Raw genomic sequence first — 20889 nt, forward strand, 5'->3', positions numbered from 1 at the left:
AGGCAGTCATGGTGAAAATGAAGCGATTGGATTTGCCCAAAATTGTTTACTCCCCCAAGATGAAACATAAGCATTAGTACAACTAATGAAGTTCCAGCAAAACCGAACACACGTAATAAAAGAATAAGTTCTAAGTACAGACTATTGGGCTAAATGTAAATGGGGATATGTCGCAGGATCAATCTACTAATCACGATATAAGAGACAAGCAAAAAAAAAACCAGAAGCGAAATCTGATTTGAGTTTTTGACCGGCTTCCTGATGTCTGCCATTTGTAGAAACATGTATTTTTACATCACACCATAATTAATATACTCGTTCCACAAATGTATCGGTATTAAAAATTTTGCGTAAATATAAATACAAACTACTCACAAGCTAAACTCCCGGCTTTAACCCCTTCCGTCGATGCTGGCGCAGATTCAGAACCCTCATCCACTTCATCTTCATGTGCAGTAGCGGTCTTGCTGTGGTGTTGGCTCTTCAGCTGTTGCCAAGAAAGGAGAAGTAGAAAACCTATAAATAATAACAATAACAAAATCTTAACGTTTTCTTCGCGGCACACTTACCTCTGCGTTTCTTGGCATCCTGTTGACGACGCAGTTTTCTTAAAGTCGCCATCAATTGTTCAGGATCACGATGTATACCAAACCAACAGCCATCACCAAATTCACCAGCGACACAGCATTCAATGATATATTCCAATAATATATTATACCACCAAGATTTATAACAATCATTGTGATTGTTATCACAACAACCAACGACGAATGTATATCGAGAACCCATTAATACAAAGGTCACAATAAATATCGCTATCACAGATATACCCATACTTTGTAATGTATCAGACCACATATCTAAATATTGTTCATAGAATACATAAAATACTGAATATGGAAAAACTTCAGTATCGAGCATTTGCTCGAATGGTACACCCTGTGACATTAAACGTCCACGTAACATATGCGTAATGTTTGCAGATATTTTACGTGCAGAACGTTATGATTCATAACAATCGGCTGATGAATAAATATAGTAATGGTATATTGGAAATGCAAGAACACAATTTATTTATCCATTGAATGCCTCAAGCTTGTAACTTTGCATAATTTTTCTTATCTTTTTTTTGCCTTTTTTCACTCTGAGTTGTGTTATCTTCCATTTATGGTTTGCACCGATCCAAGAAACGTGGATATAAGCAAACTTCGCGTATATGATAACGATTTAACAACCAGCAAAGAAAACGTTCTAGTCCAAGACCATAACCACCATGAGGTAGTGTACCATAAACTCTTTGGTCTGTACACCAATAATATGGTGTAGGATCAATGCCCTCGCGCTCGTAGCCTTTCAGTAGTTCATCACTATCATAAATCATCATTGAGCCACCAACAATTTCACCAACATTGGGTAGTAATACATCGACACTTTCTGTTAAGTTGGCATCTTCAGCACATTTTGACATGTAAAACGATTTAATATTAACTGGGAAACGACATAACATTATTAACATTACACGATCGACAACATCACACACTAAATCTTCCAAACGACCCAATAAGTCAACGAATGTTATGAAAGGACATTCAGCTCCAACGTACGTATATTCAGCTAAATGGCGACGTGTACGGCTTGTTCAGCACGAAAACTTTGCGCAAGACAGAAAACATCACCAAGTGCTGGCAAACAAGTTTCTAAATATAGCTGAGAGCTTTGAGTTAGGTAAGCTTCTTCACTGAAGTATTGTAATTTAAAAAGAGTTGAGCCTCCTTCAACTTGTGTTTGTACCAAAGTTGGGGGTGTCACTTCATTGTAGCCACGATCGAAGAAGTGTCCACGAAATGCTTGCATACCAACCGATCTCATTTTCAATATCTTTGAAGTATTTTCACCACGTATCATGATATGACGATTATCCAATTGTACATATGGATGAGCTTCTTCGTTCAAAATACTCTCCGCACCCCCAGCAGGCGCCAAACCAATCAATTCCCAGTAATCCACATGTAGTTCATGGCCACCTGGTGCCGATTTGCCAACTTACTTACTTACTTACTTAATTGGCGCTTAACCGTCTAAACGGTTATGGCCGTCCAACAAGGCGCGCCAGTCGCTCCTTCGCTCCGCCAACCGGCGCCAATTGGTCACACCAAGGGAGTTTAAATCGTTTTCCACCTGGTCCTTCCAACGGAGTGGGGGCCGCCCTCTACCTCTGCTTCCATAGGCGGGTTCCGATAGAAACACTTTCTTGGCCGGAGCATCATCTTTCATTCGCATAACATGGCCTAGCCAGCGCAGCCGCTGCGTTTTAATTCGCTGGACTATGTTGATGTCTGCGTATAGCTCGTACAGCTCATCATTAAATCTTCTTCGGTACTCGCCATCGGCAACGCGTAGAGGTCCATAAATCTTTCGAAGAACTTTTCTCTCGAACACTCCCAAAGCCGCTTCATCTGCTGTTGTCATGGTCCATGCTTCTGCCCCATATAGCAGGACGGGTACGATAAGTGACTTGTAGAGTATGATTTTCGTTCGCCGAGAGAGGACTTTACTTTTCAATTGCCTACCTAGTCCAAAGTAGCATTTATTGGCAAGATTGATTCTTAGCTGGATTTCAGTGCTGATGTTGTTGCTAATGTTGATGCTGGTTCCCAAATAAACGAAGTCTTTTACTATTTCGTAATTATGGCTGCCAACAGTAGCGTGGTTGCCAAGGCGCATATGCGCTGACTCTTTGCTCGATGACAGCAGGTACTTCGTTTTGTCCTCATTCACCATCAAACCCATCTTTACCGCTTCTTTTTCCAGCTTGGAGTAAGCAGAACTAACAGCGCGGGTGTTTAGGCCGATGATATCAATGTCATCAGCATATGCCAGTAATTGCACGCTTTTATAGTATATTGTTCCAGTGCGGTTAAGTTCTGCAGCTAGTATAATTTTCTCCAGCATCAAATTAAAGAAATCGCACGATAGGGGGTCACCCTGTCTGAAACCTCGTTTAGTTTCGAATGGCTCGGAGAGGTCCTTCCCAATTCTGACTGAGCTGATGGTGTTGCTTAACGTCATTTTGCACAGCCGTATAAGTTTTGCGGGGAAACCAAATTCAGACATAGCGGCATATAGGCAGCTCCTTTTCGTGCTGTCGAAGGCGGCTTTAAAGTCGACGAAGAGGTGATGTGTGTCGATTCTCTTTTCACGGGTTTTTTCCAAGATTTGGCGCATTGTGAAAATCTGGTCGATGGTAGATTTACCAGGTCTGAAGCCGCACTGATAAGGTCCAATCAGCCGGTTCACGGTGGGCTTCAATCTTTCGCACAATACACTTGAAAGGACCTTATATGCGATATTAAGAAGGCTGATTCCACGATAGTTGGTGCATTTTGCAGTATCCCCCTTCTTGTGGACTCGGCAAAGAACACTTAGATTCCAACCGTCGGGCATGCTTTCGTCCGCCCATATTTTGCTAAGAAGCTGCTGCATGCGCCTTACCAACTCCTCGCCGCCGAACTTGAATAGCTCCGCAGGCAATCCATCAGCGCCCACGGCCTTGTTGTTTTTCAATCTGGTTATTGCTATTCTAACTTCGTCATAATCGGGCGGGGGGACATATATTCCATCATCATCGATTGCGGGATCGGGTTCTTCATCTCTGCGCGGTGAATTGCTGCCTCCATTTAGGAGAGCAGAGAAGTGTTCCCTCCATAATCTAAGCACTCTCTGGACATCAGTTACAAGGTCGCCGTTTTCATTCCTACAGGAGTTTGCCCCGGTCTTAAAACCTTCCGTCTGTCGCCGTATTTTTTGGTAGAATTTTCGGGCGTTATTCCTGGTGGCTAGCAGCTCAAGCTCCTCGCACTCACGCCTTTCTGCTTCTGCTTTTTTCTTCCTGAATGGCGTCTCGCTTCCCTTTTCAACTCACGATAGCGTTCACACACTCCTCTTGTCGCACTCGCTTTTAACGTAGCCCTGTAGGCAGCGTCTTTTCTTTCGGTTGCAACGCGGCATTCTTCATCATACCAGTTGTTTTTTCGTGGCCGCCGGTAACCAATTTTTTCCTCGGCGGCAGTATGAAGTGCTTTGGAGATATGCTCCCACTGCTCCTGTATTCCTTCAGGATGAGTTGTGCCCTCAGAGAGCAGGTGTGAGAGTCGAGTTGCGAAATCATTGGCAGTCTGTTGTGATTGAAGCTTTTCGACGTCTAGCTTTCCTTGTGTTTTTTGTTCCTTGTTTTTAGCCGCGTTGAGGCGGGTGCGTATTTTGGTTGCAACGAGATAATGGTCCGAATCGATGTTAGGTCCTCGGATCGTTCGCACATCTAAAACACTGGAGGCATGCCGTCCGTCTATCACAACGTGATCGATCTGATTGCGAGTATTTCGATCAGGAGACAGCCATGTAGCTTGATGTATCTTTTTATGCATGAACCTCGTGCTTGATATGACCATGTTTCGAGCATCGGCAAAGTCAATCAGCCTCAGTCCGTTAGGAGAAGTTTCATTGTGTAGGCTGAACTTTCCGACTGTAGGGCCAAAAACACCTTCTTTGCCCACCCTGGCGTTAAAGTCGCCAAGCACGACTTTTATATCATGACGGGGGCAGCGCTCGTATGTGCGTTCTAATTGTTCATAAAAAGTGTCTTTCACCTCATCGTCTTTCTCCTCTGTCGGCGCATGGGCGCAGATGAATGATATATTAAAAAATTTTGCTTTTATTCGAATAGCGGCGAGACGCTCGTCCACAGGCGTGAACGCCAGCACTTGGCGACAAAGTCTCTCTCCCACCACGAATCCGACGCCGAAACTGCGCTTATTCGCATGGCCACTCCAATATATGTCACAATTTTTGATCTTCTTTCTTCCTTGCTTCGTCCAACGCATTTCTTGGATGGCGGTGATGTCAGATTTTGCTTTGACGAGGACATCAACCAGCCGGGCATCTGCACCAATCCCATTCAGGGAGCGGACGTTCCAGGTGCATGCCCTCAATTCATTGTCCTTCAAACGTTTGCCATGGTCGTCATCAATAGAGAGTGTATTTATCCGAGGCTTGTTGTTATATTTCATTGGAGTATGGTTTTACGTGGCGGGTCCCAAGCCCAGCGCACAACCCGCTCAGCGGGGGTGAAAATATTACTTGGCACGTTTATATAGCGAGCCGCTTGCTCCAAGACAGACGCCCGCTTGCAGCCGCACCTAGAGGTGTACAGACGCTGCCGATGAAATCTCCCCCGGCTAGCCCTTAAACCGATTATGTCAGAGTGGCCTAGCCAGGTTGTCGCCTTCTCACATTAGCTCACCGCTAAACGGGTGTTTAGCGGCTACCCAGAGGATACTTGGCCGCAAGCGACCGGCAGTAGTGAGCTGCTTGAACCGCATGCAAAAGAATCGCTCTGGCCATTCCCAGGTGAATGGCGGTCAGAAGCTTTCCCCACTTTCGTGGACTTCTACACACGGCCCCACCCACCGCCGATTTGCCAACAGGCACTGCTTTTAATGTACCAAATCAAATAAAGGTACCGAGCTTTCTGTAGTCAAAACAAGCGCTTCATAGGTATGACAAAGTTGATTAGTAAGTACGCACTGCAGAAAACCATTACCATCGCATAAGGTTATAAAAATCAATCCTTTACCCTGACGTCGTAAGCGATGTACCCAACCGTAAACCTTAACACGCTCGCCACGATATTCTTCACCATGTCGTATTTTTATGCTGCGAGCGGCAGGCAAACTTGGATCCTCAACAATTTTAATCTTTCGCGTATCATCCAAGTTATGAGTACGCTTTTCGGCATCTTCAGCTTCTCGCTGCTGCTTGTCGGCATTTGTGTAGCCCTCACGTGTAAACAATTCTTGTATTTTCTTTAGTTGTGATTTTGCAGCTACTTCATATTTACTTTCAGAATTTGGATCTTTACTATCGACATATATGGTGGAGAAAGGTTCTGCTTTAGCATGACGCATAGCTTGCAAAATTGTTTTGTATGGGGTTTCCTTAGTGCCATTAACAGTTTCGTCGCTACCACATTTTGCAGATGTATAGAGTTCATCTATAAAACTTTCGGATGCCATAGTGGAATTATAAAAAATCGACAGCAAATTTCATCAGTCACGTAAAATGCATTCACTTCTACCAATAGGCGTTGTCTATGGCAAAAATTTATCCACGTTGCAGTGGTGCTATTTGGCAAATATTCCGATGTGAATGTTGATTGTACTAATAATACCTGAAAGTAGAAAGAGAAATGAATTAACATTACATATTACAATTATCAATCAACTAGCTTCCTATACTTACCGCGTGTTTTATATCAATGACATTTTTTTTTTCATTCAGGAAATGGAAAAGCGTAGAAGATGTCAAAATCTCTACACTTAATGTCTGACTGTCAATGATTATTGCAATACAAACGTTAGGCCTCATGCGCAAGCATCTCGCGCAATACACGTCACGCACTACATGCCGCACTACACGTCACGCACTACACGTCACGCACTACATGCCGCACGACATATCAGGCACAACACGCCACACATGTCGCGTGTTATATATCGACCAATCATTCATTTGGTGGAGATTAAAAATACTTAATTCCACAAATCTCAACATTATCGACAATACACGTCGAAAATAACGTTGAATGATAGAAATGCAACTTTGTTGTACTTTTCCAGCCAGGTTTCGAACCGTTCCGTGTGGTGGCAGGCCACTTGTTGTGAAAACAAAGTTCACCACAAATCAAAAATAAATTTTTAGGACTACATTCGGCGACATCTACCGACCAAAATTACAAAAATTAAATTCTAAATAAACTAGTCCTAAAAGTCGGCGTCAGATAGAATTTAGCATTGCGTACGACTCCAACTTTGACGACAAAGTTAAAGCGTACGAAGTTTATTAAAGTTATCAGAATGAATGCACTAAATTCAAAACATAACGAAAAGTTAGGCAACTTCGACCCTTTAATAACTTTGACAAAGGTCGTATTTTATTTTGTTTCTTCAAGGTTCACAAATTGGGTTGGACGTTAAATTCAGGGCTGAAGTTTGGGGTAAACTGCTAACTGACGCCGCCCTAAGGCATCATTTACATGTACGGTTATTGAAATCACGTAAGATTTTTCCCCTTTTGCTTTTCCGTCACCTTGCGCCACCCAAACAGAACCCACCCAATTTATGTGGTCATGATCAATGTTACCGATATTCTTTGCAGATCATGACCCGTTTCGAAACTCTATTGGCCAAGTCAGAGGGAAGCGCCAAGCGCTTAGACGTCGCCTGCCAGCTCTGCGGTAGAAATCATAGTATGAGGCTCTGCGCTGAGTACAGAAGCAAGTCGCCCGAAGAAAGGTTACGGGCTGTCCTACTACATAAATAGTGCCCGAATTGTTTGTCGCCGTTTCATCGCGTTGACAACTGCAAAAGCAAATATCGATGCAAAAGGTGTAACGAGAAGCACCATACTACGCTTCACCTCGAGGACCAACGTCCTGCACGCGCAGAAACCATTGTCCTCGGCGAGGACAACCAATCGGACGACGAGTTGTCGATCCACTTATCGGGACCAACTAAGTCTTGGGCCCAACAAGTCGAGGAGGCAGAGTTGGAAGAAGAAATGGCTAGAGCCGAACAAAACCCCTCGACCAGCAATCTTGGGAAGCGTAGTTTTCGGCCGCTGCTACAGCATGGACGGAAGGCGGAAAAGTTCAAGAAAGAACGACAAGAACAAGACAATTGGCGGCAGCAGGACAGCGAACTCCATACCACATCATCGAAGGGAAGCGCTGCCCATGGTCGGCCCAGAGCAACTAAACGCGTAACGAGGCAAAATCGAAACAAAACCGCGCCATGTCAAAGTAACGCGAGCAAAGTCGACAGTAGACGAGCGCTATTACACGCCGTACCAGCCGGCTTCCGAACGGGACGCCTATCCCAGACAACGACCCCATCACCCATCATGCGGCCTTTCGTGCCCATTGCGCCGACGGCCATAGTGCGCATCGAATCGCGGGGACATTTACATCTGGTTCGTGCTATCATCGATCCCTGCGCCACCAGCACAATCGTCGATGCAGAGCTGGTACGTGATCTGCAATTAGAGCGTCAAGGATCAGGGCAATGCACTATAATCCTTCGCGGGAAATTCGGCTCATCCACACACTTGACCACTCAAGCCAGCATTGTTGCAAGCCACTATCGGTTGAGTCCGCCATCAAATGTAGTCTCAGGAGCCTGCCGAAAATAGGACTTTTTTCATAAAAATATGTAATTACAGCACGGAATTTAAAACCACGTACGTATATCTAATAACTTCTTTTCTTTTTCCACAGGAGAGCGAAACGCGAGGTCAACCATCTGGCGTGCTGTGCTTGCAGTCCGCATCTGCACTGCCTTCTTTCGTTACAGCGCCTTACTGGACGTGCGATCACGTGGCATCCCTTTTTTTAATTTTTTCTTGTACCGGCAAGGGGGCCGGTATGTTAAGGCCACAGGCCTAAATATATCTCCCCTCCCTCGTAACATAATTTTCTTAGTTATTTTCCTCCGTTTACTACCACCCACATATGCTTGTGATCACTAATACACACAGGCATGTGTGAGTGGTAGTACGTATGTATCTTAAGATTTTTACCGCTGTGAGCCCGCAGTACGGCAACTTTGTTGCCGGGAAACCCAACGAAGGAGCTGTATCGTGGGTTCATCGGCTCATGTAGCAAAGAGTCTCGTCCTCTTTTGATCCAGCAGCCAGCAAAGGTACACGTAATCGTACGTTCACGTAAGTTGTAAATTTCCAAAAATATACTTAATAATTTCCTAAAATATTTTTAATATTTTAACCTTTCACAGCATTGTTAAAATCATCCTTAACACTTGTTGTATTTATATCCATTGAATAAAAAAACCACTGTGAATTCCTTTTTTATTAATACGAAACTTTTTTGGTGTTTTTATTTTCTTCCCTTTTTTTCGCCTTAACCATTCTTTAACAAATACGTGGGTGCGCGCCGTTGCCACCACGCATTTGTCCACTCTGTTTTTTAACGAAAATTTTTTATTCAACGTAATGCATGAACTAACGGAGTGGGAGGGGTTTTATTTCAGTTGGACGATGACCAGAACGAAAGACCTATTGCCTACGTTTCGGCAAAATTAAATAAGGCGCAGAAAAATTACAGCATTACGGAACTTGAATGCAACGCCGCCATCGTGAGTGTTAAGAGATTCCGACCTTACGTGGAGGGAACCCCGTTCACCATCATAACTGATCATGCCAGCCTCATATGGCTCATGAATCAGAAAGTTCTTTCTGGGAGGTTGGCAAGATGGAGTTTGAAACTCCAGAGTTATGACTTCGACATTCAACATCCAAAAGTTGCACAAAACGTGGTTCCTGACACACTCTCACGAATGCACATGGACGAAATACAGACGAAGGACTGAGCCATCGACGTATGTCTCGAGTCACCGTGCTTCGAGTCGGAGGAGTATACGGAGTTAAAAAAGACGGTGACCGAGAACAAAGACAAGTTACCAGACTTATGCATATCGGACGGTTACGTTTATAAATGGACGCAATTCGACAGGGGGACGATCTTCTAGCGGACGAGACCTGGAAGCTCAGGGTTCCGTCGGAATTGCGACCGGGACTGGTAGAGTCGTCCCACAGCTCACCGTCCGCTGGTCATGGTGGCATCCACAAGACACTGTCCCGACTACGTCAGAAATATTATTGGCCAGGCATGGTTTCAGACGTTAGCACATATATTAAAGAGTGTGAAACTTGCAGAATTAATAAAACACAAAATGTCTACAAACAGCCACTAATGGGCAAACAAAAGCTCCCAGAGCGACCTTTCCAACGTTTGTTTATTGACTTTATGGGTCCCTATCCACGTTCTAGTGATGGTAATGTGTATGCCTTTATATGTTTAGACCATTTTTCAAAGTTCGTATTCTTAAAACCAATGAAAAGGGCAACTTCAGCTGAGGTAGTCAAGTTTTTGGAAAAAGATGTTTTTCATGTTTTTGGCGTGCCCGAATACGTCATACGCGCATATACATATATAAGCACTTATTAACTAATAAACAGTACCAAACTCCGCGTCACACAGGGCAGACGTGAAAATTAATGTATGTGGAAAAATAATGCATTTTTATTATTATTTTTTAATGAGTTAATTTTTTATTACTTTCTTACGTTTGAAGTTTGTTAATTTGTGTTTTATTTAGGTTTTTATCAACAGTTTTACCCTGAAGACGGTTACGGTGGAGTAACCGAAATATATTGGTTAGAAGAAAAACACTTGTGTTTTATTTTTAGGAAAATTGACCTAAAGCCAGCCTAACAACAAAGTTTAGTTACATAAAGGTCGCCAAATACATTTATTTATTTTATTTATTTATTTATTTTACCTTTTTTTATCTACTTGACTATATGATATGTGATATTTTATTTTATTAAACCTTTTTTTTCATAATTTTTCTGCTAACTGTGATATTTTATTTTATTTTCTTTTTTTATTTAGTTTTTCTATCTGTGATATTTTGATACTTGCCAGGCTACGTTTAAACTTTTCTACGCACACACTCCATAGTGCAGGCACCATCGGCGGTTGCGAGCCTGTAACGACAGCCTGTCTTCATACTGGCTGGAATGAGTGCCAGCGTGTATATATGTCTATGTGTTTATGTGTTTTGTGTCCAGGTCCGTGCCTTGGCCGCAATGTTGCCACTAATCTAATGACATCATGTATTGACAACATTGTATCTTTAGTGAACACAATATTGCAGCGGAAATAAGATGTTGCGCTTGGCATCATGTTGTTTTAATAAATAACATATCACCATGTTGCTGACAACCTAGCAACATTGACGAACGTCATGCACCTATGTGTTTGTTTTGTTCTGTATTATGGTTGTGGATGTGTATTGGTACAAGGCTATGAACGTGTGAATGTATCTGTGTAGGTGTTCGTTTTGTGGAGCGGTAAGCGGGCGAATGTATGAGTGCATGATTATATAGATGGAAAATACGGGAAAGCCGAAAAGAAAGTTTGGCATGTAATGGTAAAAATTTTCCGTTCCTGGGTAACGTTCCTTAGCACGGCGGTGGCTATTAGAAGGGGAGAAATGAGTCAAGGGGCCAAAGTCTTGTTTTAACAGTAACCAGTATAGGTAATAATCGAAAGTGAAGTGCGCGCTTTCTATCGAAAGTGAAAGAGTTTATAAATCTTTTAGTGCGCAAATTAACTCGATTTTACAAAAAACAAAAAAATAAAAATGTGTGCGCGTCGAAAAGTATCCGCGATACCGTCGGAAAGTGGCAACCAGTTTCCAGCAAGCTCATTGTATGAGTGGTAAGGTCATGTCCAGCTTTGTTTTTTGTTTTTTTTTTTTTTTTTGTCCTGGCATGCGTGATGGCAACTGGGTTTTCCACCTGGCCTATCTCCCAAGCAAGCCAAAAGAAAACTTGCATCGACATATACACTCCTGCATGCAAATATATGCATGTAGGTGGGTATATGAACATGCAGACATAATTAATTAATTAAATTAAAATTAGAGTAACTAAATTAATTGAATTTTTTTTAGTAGATTTTCTGCTATATGTAATTTCAGAGCGCAATTAATCTTTCTGTGGAGAAGACCCACTGGGCACGGTTCTTGGCGACATACCGCACGGCAACAACTACGATGCAGTATTCTACATTTTTAATTTGGTGGCGCACACCACAACAACAACCACTACAGCATTTTTATATTGGCAACATACGGCCGCAACAACCACAACAGCGTCTCTTTTTTTTTGATTGGCGACATACCGCCCGACAGCTCCCACACCATCTTTCTTATATTCGCGAAACACCGCCCAACAGCAACTAAATTATATTGGCGCCATACCGCTCGGCGACAACAACACCAATTTTGTTAGAATGGCGGCGTAACACCAACCACCACCTGTATGCATTTTTATATCGGCGACATACCGCCCAACAACAACCACTCCATGTTTCGTTTTATTGGCGACGTACCGTCCAACAACACGTATATGCATCTTAAATAACCATTCGCACTACACTATAATTTTGTTTGCCGGCGCTCACCACAACAACAACAACAACAGAACCATCTACAAGAATTTGGTAACTTTGCATGTAAAATTTTTACCAGCGGCGTTGAGCCGCAACAACAACAGCCACGACACCACATACAACGAACAAAAAAAAATATATATATAAAAGCTGAGTTTGGCAAAGTGGAAAACTCGAGCAACTACACTAAAAGAAGACACCAGCAATGACCACAACGCATTTTGGAGACAGATTTGGTACATTTTTGGGCCGGTGCATTTAATCCTGGTAACATAAACTACGATCAACGCTGGCAGAGGGAGGAGCTGTTCCGGAGTTATATGTGTTTGGTTATACTATTATTTTTGTATTTTTTATATTATTATATTTTTTATTTTAATACTATAATCGCGGTAGGGAAGGGGAAAAGGGATCACTTCGTTGCCGGGGGAAAGCATTTCGTTGTTAGAAAATACATAGTTTTGAGTTTTACCTTAACTCCGTATTCCAGGAGTTAGTGGCGGCACTTTTGCCTCCATCTTCCATTTTTTGGTTCTTTTTTTTTTCTTTCTTCATTGTCTTCTTTTTGTTTTCATATCTGAAATTTAATAGTCTCTCGATATTTTGATATCGTTCTTACCATATACACATTTTTCTTTTGCACATGAGTTCTGCTACCTATGGTAGCACCAACATAGAATTGTAAAATTTTTGAATTTTCGTCATTTTATTTTTTATTTTTTCGTACTTACTTTTTTATTATTATTCGCAAAATCAATCGCAACATGCTTTCTTATTAGCCTCACGCACCGACATTACACATGATTTTGTGCCTTCAGCACTAAAGACATTTTTTTTGTGTCGAATATTCGTTTTTTTTATCATTACATATGATCATCGCGTTGGTAGATTTGATACTACCAAAGCATTCATTACCAATATCACTGGCGAGTGATCTTGAATGAGTGATTGAGGGTGGCTCACGCGGGCGTGCCTGAGGGTAGTGTTACGAATATAAGCAACACTAAGGCGTACTGTCATCTCTATGCCGATGCTAAGATTGATTTGTATGCACATTCATAAATCAATCATTATGTATCTACATAAACGAATCAATCATTAGGTCTACACATATGTACGTATACGCAGCGGAGAAGCAACGCACAAACACATGCAGATATCTTATCTGAGATATGCAATTATAATTGTGGAAGTGTCGCTCACAAACACACGCGCATATGAGAGCTATACACGTACATCTGTAGTTATAATTATAACAGATAACCAACTAGTAGACTATAGAACAGAAGCGCCTAGAAAATGCAACGAGGAAATCAAAGAGTATAAAAGTAGACGCTCTACAATCAGTTTTGATTAAGCACGCTATCTGTCGAGCAATAGTAGAGTTATTTATTGTGAAGTAAGTTAATAAAGACCATTTTGCATTACTGAAAAGTGGCGTTATTTATTCAACAGTTTAGTGATTCGAACTTAGCAGAAGGTTGCAAATAAGAGGATTTGCAGTCAAATCGTTACAATTGGTGTCAGAAGAGGAATTGATGAATAAATTCCGAAGATTGGGAATACAACTTGGACATGGCAAAGTTGAATGAATTGAGGATCCAGCAACTGAAAAAGGAGTTGAAGAACCGTGGATTGAATACAACCCGCAATAAGATCAAACTTCAAGCACGGCTACGAGAGGCAATGAGGTCGCAAGGAATTAATGTGGACGAGTATGTCTTTTATCCTGATGGGGACGAGACAACAACAAAAATTGAAGAGAAAAACGAAACATCGCAGACAGTTACGAGCACAGACTTGAAAATGATTTTGGCTGCAATATCTGCACAAACATCGACAGTAACATCAATGTCGCAAATGTCAGAAATGTCGTCACAAATGTCATCCCAACTGGAATCGCAGGAGAATCGCATAACGTCAAAGATTGAAGCACAAGAAACGCGTATTTCACAAATGTCGACACAGATTACATTCAAGATGGAAACTCAACTGGAAGAATAGAAAGCGTATATGTCATCACAACTGGAATCGCAGGAGAACCGTATAACATCGAAGATTGAAGCACAAGAGGCACGAATATCCGAAATATCAGCGCAGATCTCTGCACAACTGAAAGAGCAAGAAGGACGTATTTCTTCGAAGATGGAGGCGCAAGACACAAAAATTTTGCAACTTGAGAACAAAATCGATGCCGAGATTGAAACATTGCGAGGTCATATACAGGAGTTGCAACTAAATCGCCCAGTTGTTTCAGCAAGCAATACGAAGGTAAAAACTCCATCTTTTGACGGCTCTGTTCCTTTCCAGGTGTTTAATATTCAGTTTGGGAAGACCGCAGCAGTTAACAACTGGAGTGCTGAAGATAAAGTTGCTGCGCTATTCGTGGCATTGCAAGGATCTGCTGCTGAAATCCTACACACTATTCCCGAGGAGGAGCGGAACAACTACGAAACATTTATGAGTGATCTAGAAGGCGATACGGAAGCGAACACAACAGGAAGCAGATACACCAAATTGAGTTGCAAAACCGTTACCAAAAAGCTAATGAGACTTTGCAAGAGTCTGCTTCGCATGTTGAAAGGTTGGCTCATTTGGCAAATTCGGACGCACCCGTGGAATACACCGAGAGGGTAAAAATCTAGAGTTTTATAAACGTCATACGGGACTTCGAAACGAAGCGAGCCACATACGCAAACCCAAAGCCAACATTTGCTGAAACGGTATCACATGCATTGACTCAGGAAACTGCTTCCTTATTGAGTAAACCAGCATATAAGGCTCATCGTGTGGAAGTAGAAAGACCAGAGTGGCTAGACACAATTTTGGAAGCATTGAGTGGTACGCAGCAGAAGAATAATGATGCAGTCAAATGTTTTAAGTGTGGAAAGCCAGGGCACATTGCGCGTTATTGCAACACCAACCCTAACAGTTCCAACAATGTCGGTGGTCGTAAACGCAGAGCTGAAGGAGATGAGCAAATCTCCAAGTCCACTCAATCGTTAAACTAAAGAGAGTCAGCCGGAAGGGGCGACAGCTGACTCCCTCAATTAAATGCCCCATAATCTCTATCTCGCAGATTGGAAGAAAGTCAAGCAATCTTACTGTCGGAGGGCATGTGGATGGAAAGGAACGCTTACTGACTGTAGATACGGGTGCATTTCATTCCATCATTCGAGCGGATTTAGTCAACAAGAAAATAAGACCGTTGCATGGAGCAAGAATGCGTACAGCCACTGGAGAAGACACCACGGTTCTAGGTGAAGTAGCATGTGAAGTCGCAATTGGGAACGTCACGGTAGTACACAATTTTATAGTGTTGATGATTGATGTGCCACTTAATTTCGGCTACGAGAGAGGCTACAGCAGTAAGCGAGTGCTGTTGGAAGAGAGTCAGAAAATAGCACCAAAATCCGAAGCAGTCATCTGGGCAAAGTTTGATGGAGATTGTGAGACAAACATATTGTGGGTTGTCGAAGCAGCAAACAAATCAACACCGAACATACTTGTAGGAAAAACCTTGTCTATAACAAAACAGGATGGACGTATCGCGGTAAGAGTACTCAATGAGTTCAAGTCACCACTCAAACTGATCAGAGGAGCTATTTTTGGAAGATGCCAAGAGGCTGAAGTACTAATCAATTGTGAACAGCTCCAGGAAGAGGTTTCAACTAGCAATATTGATCTTTCAGATGACATCATGGCATGGACAGAGGGACTAGAGGAAGATATCAGAGTAAGGCAAAGCAACTGCTCCTAAAGTACGGGAACATATTTGATCAAGATGGCTCCAAACTAGGCCGCACCAACGTTTGTGAAACATCAAATTGATACTGGAGATGCGAGGCCGATCCGTCAAGCTCCACGTAGTGCTCCACTGGCGAAGCGGGAAGTTGTGAGTCAAATCATACAAGAAATGAGCGACAGCGGCGTCATCGAACCATCAGCTAGTCCATGGAGCTCACCTGTGGTACTTGTGAAGAAGAAGGATGGGAAAATGAGATTTTGCGTGGACTACCGCAAGTTGAACGACGTCACGAAAAATGGTAGCTACCCATTGCCAAGAATTGACGACACTCTGGACTCGCTCTCTGGTACGAAATGGTTTTCCACACTGGGCTTAAAAAGTGGCTACTGGCAAGTGGAGGTGAAGGAGGAAGACAAAGAAAAAACAGCGTTGGAGATGGTCTTTGGCAATTTACAGTAATGCCTTTTGGACAGTAAGCTACTTTTGAGAGACTCATGGATCGGGTATTGAAAGGACTGCATTGGGAAACATGCTTGGTATACCTGGACGACATCATCGTATTGGGCAAGAACTTCGATGAACATCTTAAAAACTTGGAGGAAGTTTTCCAGAGAATAGCTATCGTTGGTCTGAAACTAAGTCCCAAAAAGTGTGCGCTGTTTAAAAAGGAAGTAAATTATTTGGGTCACAAGGTAACGACAGAAGGTATCCGTACAGTGAATGAAAAGATAGAGGCAGTAAAGGATTGGCCAAGACCACAGAACTTGCACGAATTAAGAAGTTTCCTTTGACTGTGCACATATTACCGGCGATTTGTACCAAACTTTTCCAGCGTAGCCCATAGCCTCCATGAGCTTACAAGAAAAAATAAAGCTTTTGAATGGAAGAAAGAGCAAGGAGTGGCTTTCCAAACATTGAAGGAGCTTTTGTGCACTGCCCCAATGTTGGCATATCCGATTCCAGGAGCAACCTTTATTCTAGATACAGATGCCAAAGTGAAATGCTATAGGAGGCGTTTTATCACAACTGTTCGATGGGTATACTACAGCCGTTCGATCGGAAAACCAGAGAGGAACTATTGCGTTACACGGAGAGAGCTGTTGGCATTGGTAGAGTGCATTAAACATTTGCAGAAATACCTCTACGGCCAGCGATTCCGCGTCAAGACAGATCACGCAGCGTTGAAATGGCTTCTGCAGTTCCGTAATCCAGAAGGACAATTGGCACGGTGGATCGAGCGGCTACAAAGCTATGACTTTTCCATTGAGCATCGGAAAGGTAGTACCCATGGGAATGCCGATGCAATGTCACGAAGACCAGAACGAAAGACCAAACAGAGAAGAGATGTCAGCAGAGAGTCCCATTGCGAAGTCATATTGGGCACAGTGGAACAGTTTAGAATTGATATCCGATTGCTTGCATCAAGTATGGGAGAATGAGGATGGTCAAGGCAAGAAGAAGCTGATAGTTGTTCCCAGAAAGAGGATTTCTGACGTACTCAGCGAGCTTCATAATGGTCCAAGCGGAGGTCTTATTGGAATCACGAAGACGCTCGAGAAGATTAAACAGAGATTCTATTGGGTTGATGGCCGTCAGTCGGTCACTGAGTGGATTGCGTACTGCGAGGTTTGCTGCAGAGCGAAAGGGCCCAAAACCCGAAGTCATGGCCAGATGAAGCAATATAACTCAGGTGCGCCATTTGAAAGGATCGCTATGGATGTCGCAGGTCCATTTCCTGCTAGCAACTGCGGAAACAAATGTGTACTGGTGGTTATGGATTATTTCAGCAAATGGCCAGAGGTATACCCAATCCCAAATCAAGAAGCGGAAACAGTAGCAGAAGTGTTTATAAACAATTGGGTTGCAAGGTATGGTGTACCAATGGAGTTACATTCTGACCAAGGCAGGAATTTCGAATCAGCTGTGTTCCGAGAAATGTGTAAATCATTGGGAATTCGAAAAACTCGGACAACTGCATTGCATCCTCAATCCGATGGTATGGTGGAACGATTCAATAGAACATTGGAGGAGCATTTAAGGAAAGTGGTAGACAAGTGCCATAAGGAGTGGGATACACATATATCATTATTCTTGATGGCTTACCGATCGGCAGTGCATCAGACAACGGGCCAAACTCCCGCAAAGGTAATTTTTGGCAATGACCTTCGACTGCCAGCTGATTTGAAGTTTGGGATAGATGCCGATGCAGAGAGAAATGTCAAAAAATCCACTGGTGTCTTGGAAGAAGAGCTGAGAGAGATACACGATCTTGTAAGGCAACGATCAAAGATTATGAGTGACAAGATGAAAGCGAGGTACGATAAAGCAATTAATTCGGAAGGTTTTCAGGAAGGAGATTTGGTGCTGTTATACAAACCACAACGAAGGTTTATCCCCGAAATGGCAGTGTAATTGGGAAGGCCCATACAAAGTTGTAAAACGGATCAACGATGTAGTGTACCGCATACAAACCATTGGCAAACCACGAACCAAAATGAAAGTGGTTCATTTGGAAAGGCTGGCAGCGTTTAAATCGAGAGGTTTTTCTGATCGGGGCGACCAGACTTAGGTGGAGGGTAGTGTTACGAATATTAGCAACACTAAGGGGTACTGTCATCTCTAAGCCGATGCTAAGAGTGATTTGTATACACATCCCTAAATCAATCATTGTTCGGCCGGGGTGCGTCTGATCCTTGCGAGAGGTGGGCGCACCGGGCCGACCTCAAAGAACGGGTGTGTTTGAAAATAAATAAGAGAAGACGAGAAAAAACCTTTTCATTAAAGCTAAACTTAACCTAAATCGCGTATTTCGCCAGCGCTAGGATGAAAGGAACGTTTATGATAAAGTAGACGTGAATATTTCTTGCCATTTGATTAAACATAATTCTTAAAATATATAGAATCCATAAAGTAATAGTGCTGGACGAAGAGGCCGAGGTCTCCGTTCCAGACTGGAAAAATTTTGGTTTCTCTTTTTGGTGGACGGAGAGGCCGAGGTCTCCGTTCCAGATTAGCATTTTTGTTTTTTTTTGGACGAAGAGGCCGAGGTCTTCGTTCCAGATTCGCAGGTTTTTTTTTTTTTGTTTAGGTTTTCCTGGGCTGGCCGAGATCTCCGTTCGAGCGTCTAACATATCGTGTCGCTCTCAGAGCGACTGTAATTTTATAGGTATGCCGGGGCGAGTAGCCGTGAGGTTGGTTGGGTGCTGCGCGTTTTCGCTACAGTGCATATATTTTGTGAATGATGTATTATATTATCAGCTGGTGCTGTCGGAATGGACGTGATTTCGAGCAGCTGATGCATAGTTAACAAAACCAGTAAGATTGCGGTGTGTGGGAGGTTGGAACGGACGTGGTTCCAAGCCACCCGCGCAAAATTACTTGTTTTGGTGATAAGCGTGGGAGGTTTGAACGGACGTGATTCCAAACCACCCACCCAAATCATGGCGTATTTAAGTTAGTAGATATTTATCATTGCGTCGATAGACTCACATTTATCAATGTTTGGCGGTGCCTGAAAGCGAAACTTTTCTTTTCCGCGCAACGGAGTTGCGATTTGTAAAACTAAACTGTTATGTTATAAAAAGTAAAATAAGTAGATCAAGTGCCAGCGAAGCAGAATTTTCAGATTTGCGAAGCTCTTCACAACGGGTTCTATCTGCATGTACCTTTATGCTACATGTTACGTGCAACCCTGCCATGTGTTTATTAAAAAAATAAATAAATGTAAGGCGCGATAACCTCCGAAGAGATCTAAGGCCGAGCTTCTCTTCCAATTTGCGTCGTGCTCCTCTTGATTTTTCCCTACAAATTGGCCGGACGGGACCTACATGTTTTATGCCGACTCCGAACGGCATCTGCAAGGCAGATGAGTTTTCACTGAGAGCTTTTCATGGCAGAAATACAATCGGAGCGCTTGCCAGACACTGCCGAGGGGCGACCCCGCTTAGAAAAATTTTCTTCTAATTGAAAAATCTTATTTCTAAAATTTTTATTTTTTTTATGTTGCTTTGCCCGGGAGTTGAACCCAGGGCATACGGTGTGATAGGCGGAGCACGCTAACATCACACCACGGTGTGTTTATTGGTCAGCTGAAAACTAATATGGTGAGTTCGTAGAGTGAATATTTGTATATGTATATACCTTATGTATTTTGTCGTTGCACTAATGCCGTAGAAAAATTGATTTTATCTCATTTCGGGACTTTTTAATTTCGGGACTGGATTGTTTTTGTACCGAAGCCCTAATTATGATGGTTTGTGATGTTTGTTGTTGAAAACAATAAGTCCTGCCCCCAGCCAGAAAAACATTAACCAATGTATGAGTCATTATCCACTATTTTTCAGTAAAATTGCATGTTTTGCTGTATTCTCAATCGATATTTATACACATAAATCGTGCTAAAACATATGATTATTGTCTCAAATGACCATTGCGGTTTCATCCTAAAGGAAATTTCCATCTCGAAAAACCACAATTTTGTCTTAAACAGTAACGGTATGGCAACGCTTTTGGCAAAACGAGTCAAAATAATTTTAAACTATCTAAAGCTCCCCAAACGAGCGATTGAAACCGGCCTGTTTACGATCAACATAAACCGACGTCTTTTGTGGAACCACGGAACAAGTTGGTGAATAGCACTATTGAAGGACTAGGAAAGAACAACCACAGAACCACGCCATCGCCGTCAAGGAGTCATTACTGTCGGGCACATCCTCAGAAGTCTATACCGTCCGCAACCCTACCTACATGCCGGTGAGTAACACCCCCTTAATTATCTAATGGTCCTTCGTCGCCATTGACGAACCCAGCCCCCTTAAAACATAATAATACTCCTCAAAGTATATCCCCAATCAAAATTTGGCGATTCCCAAGAGCTACATATATAGATTTTCCCGCCATTTACATAAATTTCCCGCCAAAAAATACACTTTCCCGCCAGAAAAGTATATACATATATACATATCGCGGTGCAGTACAGACCCAGCAAATCCCACTCATACTTTTACAAAATTAACTTGTGTCCCTTGCGGTATAAATTAAATACATATCT

The 20889-nt window shown here is 42.6% G+C and overlaps 1 protein-coding gene and 1 pseudogene across 6 annotated transcripts in view; both read right to left on the reverse strand.

Moving 5' to 3' along the window:
- Positions 1 to 20889, reverse strand: part of chico (insulin receptor substrate 1 chico) — a 1085300-nt gene that overhangs the window by 650985 nt on the left and 413426 nt on the right. The window lies entirely within an intron of this gene.
- LOC137240213 (asparagine--tRNA ligase, cytoplasmic-like) lies at positions 739 to 6685 on the reverse strand (annotated as a pseudogene).

Source organism: Eurosta solidaginis, chromosome 2 (genome assembly GCF_040869045.1).
Source record: "Eurosta solidaginis isolate ZX-2024a chromosome 2, ASM4086904v1, whole genome shotgun sequence".
In the NCBI taxonomy this organism is placed as follows: domain Eukaryota; kingdom Metazoa; phylum Arthropoda; class Insecta; order Diptera; family Tephritidae; genus Eurosta; species Eurosta solidaginis.